The following is a 14,933-nucleotide window of genomic DNA, read 5'->3' on the forward strand; positions in this document are numbered from 1 at the left end:
CATATATATGTATGTATGTTTGTATATTGTGCAGGGTTCCCACCTTCCAGAGGCTCTGGGATGTGAAGACCTCTTTAGGGGTGTCCTTGAGATGTGAAGGGCCTGGGATTTGAGTTCCAGGGCTGAGTGTTTGATGGCAGTGACCTGATTGATGGTGGGAGGGGAGGCAGGGAAAGAAAAGGCCTAGCATACCCTGTTTTCCTGTGTCTCAAGAACTTGAGTATAGCTCTTAGTGGGGGGTCTTTGTGGAGCTGGGCCCAAGGAGTCTGGCCATCACTGACTTTGTACTAATAGGCAATGACTAGCCCTTTTTCATGGGACTAGAGGCAGAGATACAGACTGGGCGTCAGGGGAACCACTGCCCCTGGAAAAGGGGTGAGGGAGGCCGTGTGAAGAAGGTGAGCCCAGTTTCACTGAGGCATGATAAGGGTGCAGCTCTCTAAAGACTAGCGCCAGGCTCCAGGTGGGTAGTGCCGAGGTTGCCTGGTCCTATCCTGACCTCACAGACTCCATGTACACTGGCCACCAGCTCTGGACTGTTTGGGCACCCTGGGTCTGGGATCTCAAAAGACTCCTTGTCCAACTGTTTGCAGTGCCATTATCACAGAAGATATAATGGTAATCGCTCTCCTTTATTTCAAGTATTTTCATGCTGCTAGGAAAATTCAGGTGGAGTAAAAAGAAGAGAAAAATGAGTCAAATTCTTTCTCAAGAGGTACTAAATTGAACTACTTACAACTTTTTCATACTCATATACTATATGCCTATGAGGCCAGAGAAAGGAAATCCTATGGGCTGAGTGCATGCTTTGTATGCAGGAAATCCTGATTCAGTCCTGGAACTGCATGTTTTCCCAAGCACTGCCAGATGTACCCCCACTGAAAAGATAAAAAATTACACATATTGGGGCCAGAGAGATAGCACAGCAGCAAGGCGTTTGCCTTGCAAGTTGCTGATCCAGGACGAATGTTAGTTCGAATCCCAGCATCTTATATGGTTCCCTGTGCCTGCCAGGAGCAATTTCTGAGCACAGAGCCAGGAGTAACCCCTGAGCGTCACCAGGTGTGACCCAAAAACAAAAAAAAAATACACATTTATTATAAGTATATATAATAATGCACCTACTATATTTTTACCTTCATTGATTTATTTTCTGATAATTCCATTTGTTCTTCTTTTAAGCTTTGTTGACATCAGTAATATACAATACTTTTGCTATCTGCCTTCCAAGGCTGGGAGGTGGCAGGGAACCTAGAGACAATGGTGAAGGGAAAGGGAGATTGGTGATGACTGGCTTTGAAACACTATGCTTGAAATAACTCTATTATGAACAACTGTGTAAATAATAGGGTCTTATATTTGAAGGGGTGGCTCTCCTGGTGGTTACTTCTGGTTCTGCATTCAGAAATTAACTTTTGAAGGTCTGGCGGGAGACCATATATGGTGGGGAGGCTTGAAAATGGGTTGGTCGCGTGTAAGGCAAATGTTCTACTCACTGTAACATGCCACTCTGGCTCCTACACTTCCACACTTTAAATGAATCAGTGCAAAGGCAATTTACAAACTCCAATTTAGAAGTCACTATTAGGATCAGAGCAATAGCACAGCAGATAGAGTATTTGCCATGTTCATGACCAACCTCTGATGACCCATGGTCTCCTGAATAACCTCTGAGTGCAGCTGGGTGTGGCCAAAAAAAGTTGCTATGATTAAGTAGAAGGGCTATGTATAGAACTATCTTTTAGATATGTATAAAATACATCTAGGAGACTCTGAAACACACACACGTGCACGCACGCACGTGCACTCACTCACACACACACACACACACACACACACACACACACACACACACACACACACCACTAAGAATCCAGTCTAGAAGAGTTTAAAAATAAGCCTATAATTACAGCAGAGCGTGGCAAACTCACTGAAGACAAGATCCTGTCTGCAGCCAAACTCTTCCATGATGCTACATTCCCAATAATGTACTTAGTTTTTATTTAATTTTCTTTATATAATTTATTTGTTTGGGGGCCACACCCAGTAGAGCTCAGAGCTTATTTCTGGTTCTGTGCTCAGAGGTCAGTACTAGCAATGCTTGGGGGACCATATAGGGTGCCAGATATTGAGCCAAGATTGGCCATATGTAACTTAACCCTTGGATTATCTCTCTGGTCCCTTTTTTCCCATTTTCATACATGACAAATTTTTTACATCTTTGTTTCTATGGGTACACTTAACAGTAATTTCTTCAGCCAAAATGCCGTTTAAGGCTAAATTTACCTATTTAAAATCAATGGGACTAACTTGATCTCCTAGCCAATGAACCCTAGCACAACACGAAGAAAACACCACATTACAAGCGTGACAATGGGAAAACAATGCAGGCCAACATTATGCATAGAGAATGAAGAGGGCAACTATGATGACCCAAAAAATCCCAGCCACTTATCTAGCCTTTCAGATAAGGAGTTTAGAGAAGAATTATTGAGGATGTTCATTGAACTCAAAGAAAGCATGGATCAAGCTGAACGAACCACAAATAAGAATCAAGAGGCTATGAAAATAGAAATCAGAAAACTCCGAACTGAAATAGCAGTTCTGAAAAACTTGGTAGGCAAAATGAAAACTTCATTGGAAAGCATCTCCAACAGAGAAATAGGAGTTGAGGACAGAATCAGTGAGCTGGAAGATGAGATGCATAACAACTCCATACAACACAAGAGATTGGAAAAGAGCCTTAATGCAAAAAATCAGACAATGGAAAATATCCTTAAAGAATGTGAATAGACGAAAATAGAAGTCTTTGATAAACACAACAGAAACAACATAAGAATCATGAGTAACCCCTGAGCAGTACTGGGAGTGGCCCCAAAACCAAAAAAAAAAAAAAAAAAGAATCATTGGAGTCCCAGAAATCCAGGAAGAAAATTCCTAGGAAGAATCAACAGTCAAGGACATCATTGCAAAGAAATTCCCAGAGCTAAAGAGTGCGTGCAACCAAATCCTGTATACCCCAAAGAGTACCAGCTAAAATAGACCTGAGGCCGGAGAGATAGCATGGAGGTAAGGCTTTTGCCTTGCATGCATAAGGACAGTGGTTTGAATCCCGGCATCCCATATAGTCCCACTCCCCTCGAGCCAGCCAGGAGTGATTTCTGAGCATAGAGCCAGGAGTAACCCTGAGAGCTGCCGGGTATGACCCAAAAACCAAATGAATGAATGAATGAATAAATAAATAAATAAATAAATAAAAGAGACCTGAAGAAAAGCAGCCCAAAACACAACCTAGTCACAATGATGAATCACACAGATAGGGATAGAATACTAAAAGCAGCAAGATCAGAAAGGGAAATTACATTCAAAAGAGCATCCTTAAGATTTACAGCAAATCTGTCACAAGAAACCCTCAAGGCCAGAAGACAGTGGTGGGGTATAATGACAAAACTCAATGAAATGAATACTTCACCTAGAATACTGCACCCAGCCAGACTCATTTTCAGGTTTGAAGGAAGTATACATAGCTTCATGGATAAACAGCAGCTCAGAAATTTTACAGACTCAAAACCAGCCTTAAAAGAATGGGACTAGTATATTTTTAAATTTAGTTTGCTTGAGAATAAGTAAAAGCACATTGTATATAGCTGATATGTCTCTGAAGTATCTTCCAATCTACTTTTTGAAGAAGTCCCCTTAATTTTAAAATATTTTGAAGTTATGTTCTTTGTTCTCTGTCTACTATTTTGCATTGCTTTTATTGTTGTTATTTACTGTCACTAAATAGTACTGTCTTTTTAATCACTCTATTTCATTGTGTGAAAGGACTAATATCAGAATCTTGCATATTTGAAGAGTCTACAGGGTTTTTGTCTTACAGTAAAGTTGTGCTGACTATCTGTTTTTCTTTAAAATAAAAATAAATGAGTTTGGTTCAGAGTGATAGCACATGAGTTAAGGTGCTTACCTTGGACTGCAGTTGACCTGGGTATGATTCCCAGCACCACAGATGTCCCTCAGGTACTGCTAGGTGTAACCTCTGAGCACAGAGTCATGAATAAGTCCCGAATACCACTGGATTGGCCCCCAAACAAAAGCAAGCTGAGTTTTACACACACACTTTAAATGTTATTTGACTAGATAAGGAAACAAAATATTGAAACTTTCTTGAATAAAAGCATGAGATTGGGGATACCCAGACAATGTATGACACGGGAGGACTCTGGGACCTGGTTGTATGAAGCTTTCAGGGACTGCTAAGGAAGGGTCATAAAACACCCACTCTGGCTTCAAGCTAATTTCATGAAAGCTATGGGCTTGAGGTTCAGCTATAAAGTTGTATGGTCACTTCTTCCAGCCCGAGTTTCCTTTTTAGTAAATTTGGGTCCTATCTAGCCAGGACATAATGAAAGACAGGAGTTTTCCCCCATGAAAAGTTCTTGTGGATCTCAGGGAACTATGAATGGAATCTTGTGAATTAGGAGACCATAATAGAGCTCTTTCTTTGAAAGATTCTACCAGACCAGACCTCAATACTATTTCCTGCCAGGGACTGTTGACTCCCATTTGCCAAACTTAATATATTAGCAGGAAGAAGTAAGGATGATTTAAATAGAACGTTCTGATTTAGTTCTGGCATCTTAAATTAATATAAATCTACAAATGGGAATAGTTGTTAAAATACAAATATTGACATCTTAGACCTCAAGAGATGAGCACTTTGTAGGATTTTAATGGCATATTGTCATATGAGCGAGTGATCCAAATGTAGTAGTGGCAAGGCCATTTTAACCTTGTCACATACATACTTTTCATCCTGTGCTTCTCTATTGCTTAGCAATGTCAATATTCAGGTGTGGCTGCATATTTGAGCTGCTGCTCTTTTAGGAGCATGAAAGTGAATCATCTTCTTGATAATTTATTATAGGACATGAAGTGGTACTGCCAGCATTGATAACATGAAGTATTGACTCCAGGGAATTAATAGAAAAGCTGTTATCGGTAAGCAGAAGTGTGGCACATGACTTGAGATAAAATGAATGAGGAAAAAGACAAAGGGTTAGTTCTAGTTCCAGGTAACCAAGTGAAGAAAGTGATTCACTTGTGAACTTTGCTGACAAAGACAGATGGTTCTGGGGAAATGCTGGAATTTTCATTCAGTCCAGGAGTAATAGGCTGTAGCCAGAACTCTCAGAGACATCCCGGAGCCCAACATAGTAACTCCCACATATGCTGCATGCCCAGAGAAATTGAGCCTGAGGAATACCATCACCTGGTCCTCTGGCTTACAAAAGTCATGTTACCTTCTCCTAGAATAGGCTTCCAAAGAAAACAGTTCTTCCAAGAGAAGAAGGACATTTTGGGGTGGTGGGCTGGAAAAAACTTTCTTCCACCCAAATATGTTTAACTCTGATCCTGAGAGAGGGAAAGCTCCACTTTTGGAGGAGGTTGAAAGGGAAGAGGCCAGTGAACTGTGAAGATGTCTTGGCTTGGGCTCCCTCAAGTAAGACAAGGAAGGAAGGCACACATTAGGCTAATCCATTTCCTTAAGACTCTGAGTAGCTGGGGCCGGAGAGATAGCATGGAGGTAAGGCGTTTGCTTCAAATGCAGAAGGACAGTGGTTCGAATCCCGGCATCCCATATGGTCCCCCAAGCGTGCCAGGAGTGATTTCTGAGCATAGAGCCAGGAGTAACCCCTGAGCGTTGCTGGGTGTGACCCCCCCCCAAAAAAAAAGACTCTGAAGAGATCACCAGAGTTCTTCAAGATTCAGGACCCTCAAGTGGGAAAACAGTCTATATCAGGGTTTCCGTAGGTAATTGAAGTGATTTTTAAGTCAGTAGCATGATAAATGGCATCCTATTATGTTTATAAAGTGATCATGTACCCTGCCCTGCCCTTATCAAATTTTATCCTTTCAAACTGGCAAATCAGCAAAGTAGATGATCCCTAAGATTTATCTTATTATTTTTGTTTTGGGCCACACCCAGTGATGCTCAGGAGTTATTCCTATCTCTGCATTCAGGAATCACTCCTGGTGGTGTTCAGGGGACCATATGGGATGTCAGGATCAAATTTGGGTTGGCTACATGCAAGGCAAGCACCTTACCTGCTGTACTCTCTCTCCAGCCTGACTTGATTCATTTTGAGCCCAAGCATACAAAGGTGCTTGGAAGTGTGTGAAAACTTTCCAGAATGAGAGAAAACACCTCAGCCTAGTCAAAACCCAGCTTCCTCTTCTCTGCCATAAGGTTAGGGCAAGTGAGATGGTAATTAGAAGCTGACCTGGAAGCCAGGAGGAGAGAGGTGGGAAGCAGGCCCTCAGGAGCTGCCACTTTCTTGCCTGTCCAGTGCCACCGCTAGGCCCTAGAGCTCTGCATGATTAGTTCATGTTAGATAGGGGCTCCCAGAGGCCTGGCCATGCTTCATTCAGCAGAGGCATCCTTCTTTGTCCCAGGGCAGGGTCTGACACATACACAAGCACTGGATGTGCCTGTAGCCTAAGAAAGCAGCCAGATCTTTTAGTTCAGAATCAGGACATTCTACTCATCAGTCTGAATCAATTACAGAATAATGTCAAGTTTTCAGTTAATTTTATCATGAAGAAGTCAAATCCAGTGGCTAGAGTGGTAGCATAGTGGTAGTGTGTTTGCCTTGCACGTGGCTGACTCAGGACAAATGTGGGTTTGATCCCCCCACATCCCATATGGTCCCCCAAACCAGGAGCGATTTGAGTGCAGAGCCAGGAGTCACCCCTGAGCGCCACCAGGTGTGGCCCCCCAAACCAAACCAAACCACCAAAAATTAAGTTAAATCCAAGGAATGGAAGGGACTTATCCCCGGAGGTGAGGGCAAAAGATAGTTAGTTGTTCACAAGAATTGAGACTTATGGAGACCCTTCAGACCCTGGCTGGGATCCAATGAGGATGAGCCAAGTAATGGTCTCCCCTGAAGGACAGGAATGGGAAGAGCTGACTTTCTAGATCCCTGTGCCTTGAGAGGAGATCGTGAAGGAAACTCAGAGTGAGAACAACCCTGGACTGGGATTAGAGAGGTGGGGGTATAAAATGGAAACAAGGTCAGTAGAGGACCATGGTGGGAAGATGGAAAACACTGATCTAGGTACAATCAAATACTCAGCTGCTGTTAGGAGGGTGTGACTGAGTTTAACAGCCAGTCCCTATGTGTTTCCACAAACCATGGACTTTGCTGAGAATGCTCGATGACCTGACGACACACACATCACCCTTGCCTCTTTTTAATGCTGAGAAAATAGACAGAGATGGACTTGATCTTAGGTGACACATGCATCAATCTGAATATATGTTGGAACGTGTCTAGAATGATAGACTCAAACTTAATGCTGCAGGGGATGATTGGGAGAATTGAATGGGAAGGGATCAGGAGGACTTTCTCTTTTTCATTGTGCAAATTGATCTCTCTCTTTTTTTTTAACATCATCATGGATCAATGGTTATTTAGGAAAATGACTTATAGGGACTAGAGAGATAGCTCAATGAACTGAGCACATGCTTTAAATGCAGGAGAGACCTGATTTGATCCCTGGTCTTCCCAGTCCTACTGGGAGTGATGCCCCACCACACAGCCACTAGTAAGACCTGAGCAGTGAAAACAAATAGACAAACAAAGAATAAAAAGAAAAGAAAAAGAAACTGAGGAAGAATGCTAGCTTCCTCTGACTTTCATACTCAAATAGTGAAGATTGTCAATAGCTGTAGTCAGTTCCTAGGAACAGGGAGGAGCAGCAAGTACTCTCTCTGTCTCTTCTTGCCTTTTATCTTTTGATCTTAACTGACACCAATTTTTAAATTTTTTTGTGTGGGTTTTTTTTTGGGGGGGTCACACCTGGCAGTGCTCAGGGGTTATTCCTGGCTCCAGGCTCAGAAATTGCTCCTGGCAGGCACGGGGGGCCATATGGGATGCCAGGATTCAAACCGATGACCTCCTGCATGAAAGGCAAATGCCTTACCTCCATGCTATCTCTCCAGCCCCCCAATTTTTAATTTTTAATCAAATCAATGATCCCTTCTGTTTCAGGGAATCCTGGATACTCATTTACTCCTGGTAAGTATTAGTGTCATTGTCCCTGAGACTTTATCACTGTCTTCTCTTGTTCCTTTATTTCAAATGGAGTTGTATTTTTGTTGTTGTTGTTTGCTTTGGGGCCACACCTGCTTGTATTCAGAGGTTATTCCTGGCTCTGTGCTCCTGGCAGGCTCAGGAAACCATATGAGATGCCAGGGATCAAACTCAGGTCAGTCACATTCAGAGCAAATGCCCTACCCACTGTGCTATTACTCCAGCCCCATGAGAACATTGTTTTATTTTTCTAATGTCAGAGTTTTTTTTTTTTTTTTGCTTCTATTTTTTTTTGGGGGGGGCACACCCAGCAGTGCTTAGATCTTACTCCTGGGTCTGCACTCAGGAATCACTCCTGGTAGGCTAAAGGAACCATTTGGGATACTGGGGATCAAATTCAGGTTGGTTGCATACAAGGCAAGTGCCCTAATGCGAGCCCACATGCAATGCAAGAACCCAGCTTCTGTCTCATGCAATGCAACTCAAATACCTAAATCTCTGAACTGTTTCTGTACTCTCCCTACCCCACATCAATCATACCTTGATCTAGACAAATACAGATTTTAGTTTCTCCTCTCTGGCTTTAATTATCCTAAAAAAGTGACGAAGAATAGAATTGAACTTTCAGTGGTGAACTCAGTGTAGTTAATGTCAATATATAATGATATTTATATAATATTATGATGCAATATTACTTAAAATAATATAAAAGAAAAGAAAAGCTATCTGCACTCACATGTTCAGTGCAGCATTATTTGTGACAGTCTAGATATGGAAACAACCTACATGCTATTGTTGGATAAATGATAAATAAAATGTTGTATAAATATGCAGTTAAAAATCATTCAGCCATCTAATAAAAAGAAATTCTGCCATTTGTGGCCACATGGATGGTCTTGGAAGATAAGTAAATAGATACTAGGAATATAATGTAGTGTGGTGATCATAGTTAATTCGATGTTATATATTAGAAAATTAATAAGAGAATAGGTATTACTGGTTTGTTGCAAGAAAAAAGTTTTGGAACTGTGTAGTGATGGATGTTAAACAGATGTGTTGTGGTGATTATTTGACAACATACATAGTATTGAATCATTATATTGTTCTCCTAAAACCAATATGATGTCATACATTTTCTTTATTTTTCTTTTTTTTTTTCTCGATAAAGCCCTGTTAAAAGTCATAGTTTAACAGTCTCAACAAACTTTGCATGTCGGAGGCCTGGGTTTTATTCCTGGCACTATATGGTCTATGATACATTTTCAGGAGTGATCCCTGATGACCAACTCCCAGCATTGGCGATTGTAGCCCATAAAACAAACAAACAAAAAAACTCCTTGTTGAATCATTCTATTTACTATCCCTAGAAATCTCACAATATCTTGCAATATTACTCTGATAGAACATTTAATTAGATATCATCCTATTAGCCAAGAACTGAGCTAGTCTTTCAGATCATGTCTTTGGGTTCACATCTCCTCGGTTTCCAGTGATTATGTCAACAGACAACAAGCTCTATTGATGAAACTTTTCAAGGCTTTCATAGTAGAAATGTCTCTTCAAAGGAGTAAAGTCAACTGAGATACTTACTTTGTGTAGCTAATTGCTATAGGAAAAGGACTTAAAGAATGTGCAGGGGCTTTCTGGCTTTAGAAGATAAATTCAAAAAATTTCCTTCTAGCTTCTTAAAATCTCTTCCCCCAGCACCTTCCCCTTACCACAGTTACCTTATGCTTTGTACTATTCCATTAGTCTTCAAGCTTAAGTAGTTAAAGACTCAAGATATTTCACTAAATTTCCTGATGAGATTGTCCATCTAATAATTTTGTTAGAGGTGGTAACATAATATTCAATTTGATTTTGTTGTTTGCTCACTTGTTCTCTTAATCATGATCATCCAGAGGATTCTGGCACTTTGTAGTGTTGCAGGGTGAATTTTATGAAAGAACATGTTCTATGCCTGCTTCACAGAAAGTCTTTAACCTTGTTGGTCTATCTATCTTCCTAAAGTCACTACAAGTATGACATTTCTGTTCCCCAGTAAAATTCATGGTCTCTCACTGAGTGACCCTCCATCCCATTTCCCAAAGCCTGCGCTGTCCAAAGTACTCAGCCTCAGCTAATGATGAGCTGGCAATAGCACTGTCATTCAGGTGCTGGGAGATCCCAACAAAGATAACTGGAACCCAGAGACTGTTCTTTCCTTCTAAGAGTCCTGTCATGAGGAAGGTCTGGCTATGAAAGGAAAACAAAGTTCAAATCTTGACCTGTAGGATGACTCCAGTTTAGAGATGAGTTTGTAAAATTACTTCCTTTATCCCTCAAGATTCAGGGATTAGAAAGGTAGTGTAAGAGGTAGTGCAAGCCTTGTATGTGGGTGCAATTAGGAATAGGCAGGAATAGCAGAGCCAGGAATAGGCCCTGAGCACTGCTGGGTGTGGCCCCTCTATTCCCAAAATACTCATCTTACAACTTTCCTTCAGAGATCTTTTCTGAGCTCCTCCAATCTTCAAAGCTCTCCCTGACATTTTGATATTGAATTAATTATTATGTAGTGTGATTTCTTCACCAAGTATCCCATGAGAGTTTGTTCTGTGCTCCGCAGTGGAGAAAAAGCAGAAGGCAGAGACTCGAAAAAGGACAGCTCCTACCTTTTATGGTTTACAGAATAAGAGGAGAAAGTATTTTTTCACAAACCTTGTACTTGCTCTTTATCCCCAGAGCTGGACTGATTTTCTGCTTTGGGAAGAGTAAATTTTATGGAATTTAATATAGAATCGAGGAGCTGGAGAGATAGCACATCAATAGTGAGTTTTCCTTGCATGCGGCTGACCCAGGACGGACCTCAGTTTGATCCCTGACATCCCATATGATCTCCCGAGCCATGACCAATTTCTAAGCGCATAACCAGGAGTAATCCCTGAGTATCACCGGTGTTTCCCCCTCCCCCCTCAAAAAAAGAAAAGGAAACAGAAAAAAAAATGAGAATAATCCAAGTTTGATATCCAGTACCCCATATGATCTTTGAAGCCCCCCAGGAGTGATCCATTATTGCAGAGCCAGAAAGAAGCCTGAATACCCCTGGGTGAGACCTAAAAATGAAGAGAGAGATGAGAGAGGGAAAGAGAAAGAGAGAGAGTCTTCTTTCTGTAGTTCATTTAAGGTTGCCAGATTCCTATAAAATCAGCTGGAGCAATTCCCAGGCCTTTTACAGCTTCCTGGAAACTGAATAAGGAAACTGCTTGCCTTGTCATAGTCCCTCCCAGGCAGGGATAAAATGGAGTGATTCCAGATCATCTGAAGTCCCTAGCAGGGAAAGGGGGATCCTTCTTCCTGGCACAAGAGGAGGCAGGCAACATTATAGTCCTGGCTTGGACTAGTGGCAAGTCACTGAATATCATTCCAGTCCCAAATACTCCAAACTTCTCAGACTGTGAGTTCTGCCTTCCAGAAGTTCAACTTCTCTTTAATAATAGTAGTGGGGAGAGGAGCTAGCACAGAAAGTAGGGTGCTTTCTGTGCATGCAGCTGGCCCTGTTTCTGATTCATAGCATCACATATGGAGTCGAAGTATTGCCAAGGATCACTTCTGAGTTCATAGCCAGGAATAGCCCCTGAGCACCTCCAGGAGTGGTTCAAATCCATGTACCTAAACAAAGAAAAAATAATAATAGTGATAGGGTTGGGGAAGTTCAAGTAAAAGCACATACCTAAATAAAAAAAATATCACATACCTAGTATGTAAGAGGCCCTGAGTTCAATCTATGGTAACACATAGTCCCTCTGAATAGAATCTGAGCACCACTGGGGTAGCTCTTATTTAAAAAAAAAAAGTAGGGTCAGGGATGTGACTTACTGGTGGAGCACTTGATTTGCACTTTGAGTCTAGATTATATTCCTGGTATTGCATGGTCCCCTCAGCATAGTGACCCCCAAATACTGAGCAATGAATATAGCCCCAGGTACAACTGGACGTGGTCCCCTCAAAAAATTGTATAAGTGTCAATGATGATAGGAGCAGGGGTTGGAGAAATAGTAGGGCACACTGTCTTATACACTGTTGACCCAGGTTTGATCCTCAGCATCCCATATAATCCCCCAAACACTACAAGGAGTGATTTCTTAATGCAGAACCAGTAGTAACCCCTAAACATTACCTATGTGCCCCAAGCAAACAAATAAACAAAAATGTTGACAATAGAAACAGTGTGGCTAGCATCAGGCATAGCTGTCTCTTCATTTCTTTTTCTTTTTCTTTTCTTTTTTTTTTTTGTCTCTCCATTTCTTATAGCCCAAACATCTCCAAGCTCCCTATACTTTCTGTGCTCAAATTTAATTCAATCACTTACATTCCAGGCTGTTAAGAGGCAAATTGCTCACAGTTCTTTCTAATTTTTTTTGTGCTTTTCTTCCCTGTAAATGAGGAGAATGGCAGTGCCTACTTGCTACATAAGTGAATTAAGACATCTTACATACATATATAGATATGTAAGCATTGGAGGTAGAGAAAACTTGGTTCTATTAGTTAATACAGTCATCTCTGGGAGCCTTTCACTAATCTCCTTCATCATCTTTTGCGGTGTTGTGCCTACCCTGTGGTGCTCAGGGGTTCTTCTTGGTTCTCTTCTCAGGAGTGACCATTGACAATGACCAGGGGTGCTGGGGATCAAAACTAGGTCTATTAAGCTATATCCCCAACTCCTCCTTCATCATCTTATCCAAAAGCCTGCCCTGGATGACTCACTATCATATTCTGTAAAAGTATCTTCTAGGCGCTGATCATTACCTGAAACTCTTGTTTCCTTTTAATGGCTTTTGAGTCACATCCAGCAGTGCTCAAGGATTACCCCAGCTCCATATTCTGGAGTTCTTTCTGGCATTGATTCAGAGCTGAGGATCAAACCTGGGCCTCCTGCATGCAAAGTATGTGTTCCAACTAACTCACTGAGCTATCTCTTCAGATCTCTTTTTCTTTTTTAACTTATTTTTTTAATTTATTCTCATTACTATGTAAATTCCATAAAAACTAGAGTTTGTTTTGTGTGTGTGTGTGTGTGTGTGTGTGTGTGTGTGTGTTCGGGACATTAAAAATACCCAGCAAATGGTCCGGAGCAGTGGCGCAGCAGTAGGGAGAATGCATTGCACGTGCTAACCTAGGATGGACCGCGGTTCGATCCCCCCGGCGCCCCATATGGTCCCCCCAAGCCAGAAGTGATTTCTGAGTGTGTATTTAGGAGTAATCCCTGAGCGTGACTGGGTATGCCCCCCCCAAAATAATGCCTAGCAAAATGTGTTGAAGTAAATTTAACATGTGAGATTGTCCTAAATTCTTTTGATCAAGCAGATACTTATCCTCACTTTATGGATGAGTAAACCAAGGTACTGAGTTCCTTTGCTCTAGATGAACCATATATATATGCAAAGCAATCGCTTTACTCGCTATAGTGTTTTTCTGGCCTATGAATTCTTACTCAAGTACTTCTTCAAAACTTCTTAGCAAATTAATAGGAAGGTTTCCATATCTTCTCATTATATTCCTGTCACTGGAGAAGAAGCTGGATCTAGAGAGTTGAACAAAAAAGAGACTACGAACTATTCTTCATTCTTTTTCTACAAAACTCAACCTTTGCACCTTTCTGTTCATGCCTATTTCTTTTCCAGAAGGCACTTTCAAATCATCTCATTTTACCCATCATCCTCACTATCTCCAATCCCAGCTGCATCCTTTCCCACCCTGTTCCATTCTCATCTCATCCCTGTCCGTGGGATAGGGCTTTGTCCTAAGTCATAACACTGTGACCCGAAGAGAAGATTTATATTATTTTGAGTTCCTTGTCAGAGTTCCCAGGAAATGTTTCTGAATCATCTTTTCCTCCTATTCTTTCACTTGAGTCATTTTTGCAGCCCAATTTATTCACTTTTTTAGAATCTAATCTCCCTCAGACTCCCTATAACCTCAATATATGAACCAAAAGGCACATTGCTTGAAGTATGATGGTAGGTATTCTTCTTCCAATCTGCTTCCTAAAGAGAGCTGGCCACCAAGCTCCAGGCAGTATGAGATTAGTTGAAGGCATGATGCCTAGTTTAATTTATTATTTATGTCTATGCTCTATGTAAGTTCTTGACTTTTATCCAAGAAATGAGTGACTTTTGGAGAATATGAACAAAAGTTCAACCAGTACATAAGTATATGTAATCAGCCTAGAGCTGATATCTGGAACTGGACTGTAGTGTAGAGTCAACATAGGCAGACTGAGTGCTACCAGAAGCAACTCAAGCTATTAAAGGCAGTTTTATAATCGACCAATTTTAATAAATGTTGAATGGGAAAAAATAAGAGGGCTGGGAACCCAGTCACTGCCATATCTGAGACAAGTAGAGTGGCTCAACAAAGAAAGGAATTTAAGGAAGGGCTGTAGAGACGGTCTATTACCTTCCCTGTCACAAGTCCTGTTAGTAGTTAGAGAAATCTAAGACCCAAAAATTCCATTTCTAGACACATACCCCAAAGAAATAAACACATTAAGCTCACCAATAGACCAGTGTAAGTTGTTTATAGCAGCTTTATTCATATTGTGAAAAATTAGAAGTGCCTATTAACAAAAGAGTTGGTAACAGTTGTACCTCACTGTAGTAGACTATGACCCAGCAATAAAAAGGAACCAAGTTGACTACAGGCAGCAGCAAGACATGCTTAGGTACAAAGGATAACATTGGTGCAGGGGAAGGACAAAACCAGTCTCAAAGACACACATTCAACAAGATCCAAATAATACAGGGATGATAACTGCACCTCAATGCTTGCTTCTAGAGGTTGAGAGGCACTGACTGA

The sequence above is a fragment of the Suncus etruscus genome, chromosome 10 (genome assembly GCF_024139225.1).
Source record: "Suncus etruscus isolate mSunEtr1 chromosome 10, mSunEtr1.pri.cur, whole genome shotgun sequence".
NCBI lineage: Eukaryota > Metazoa > Chordata > Mammalia > Eulipotyphla > Soricidae > Suncus > Suncus etruscus.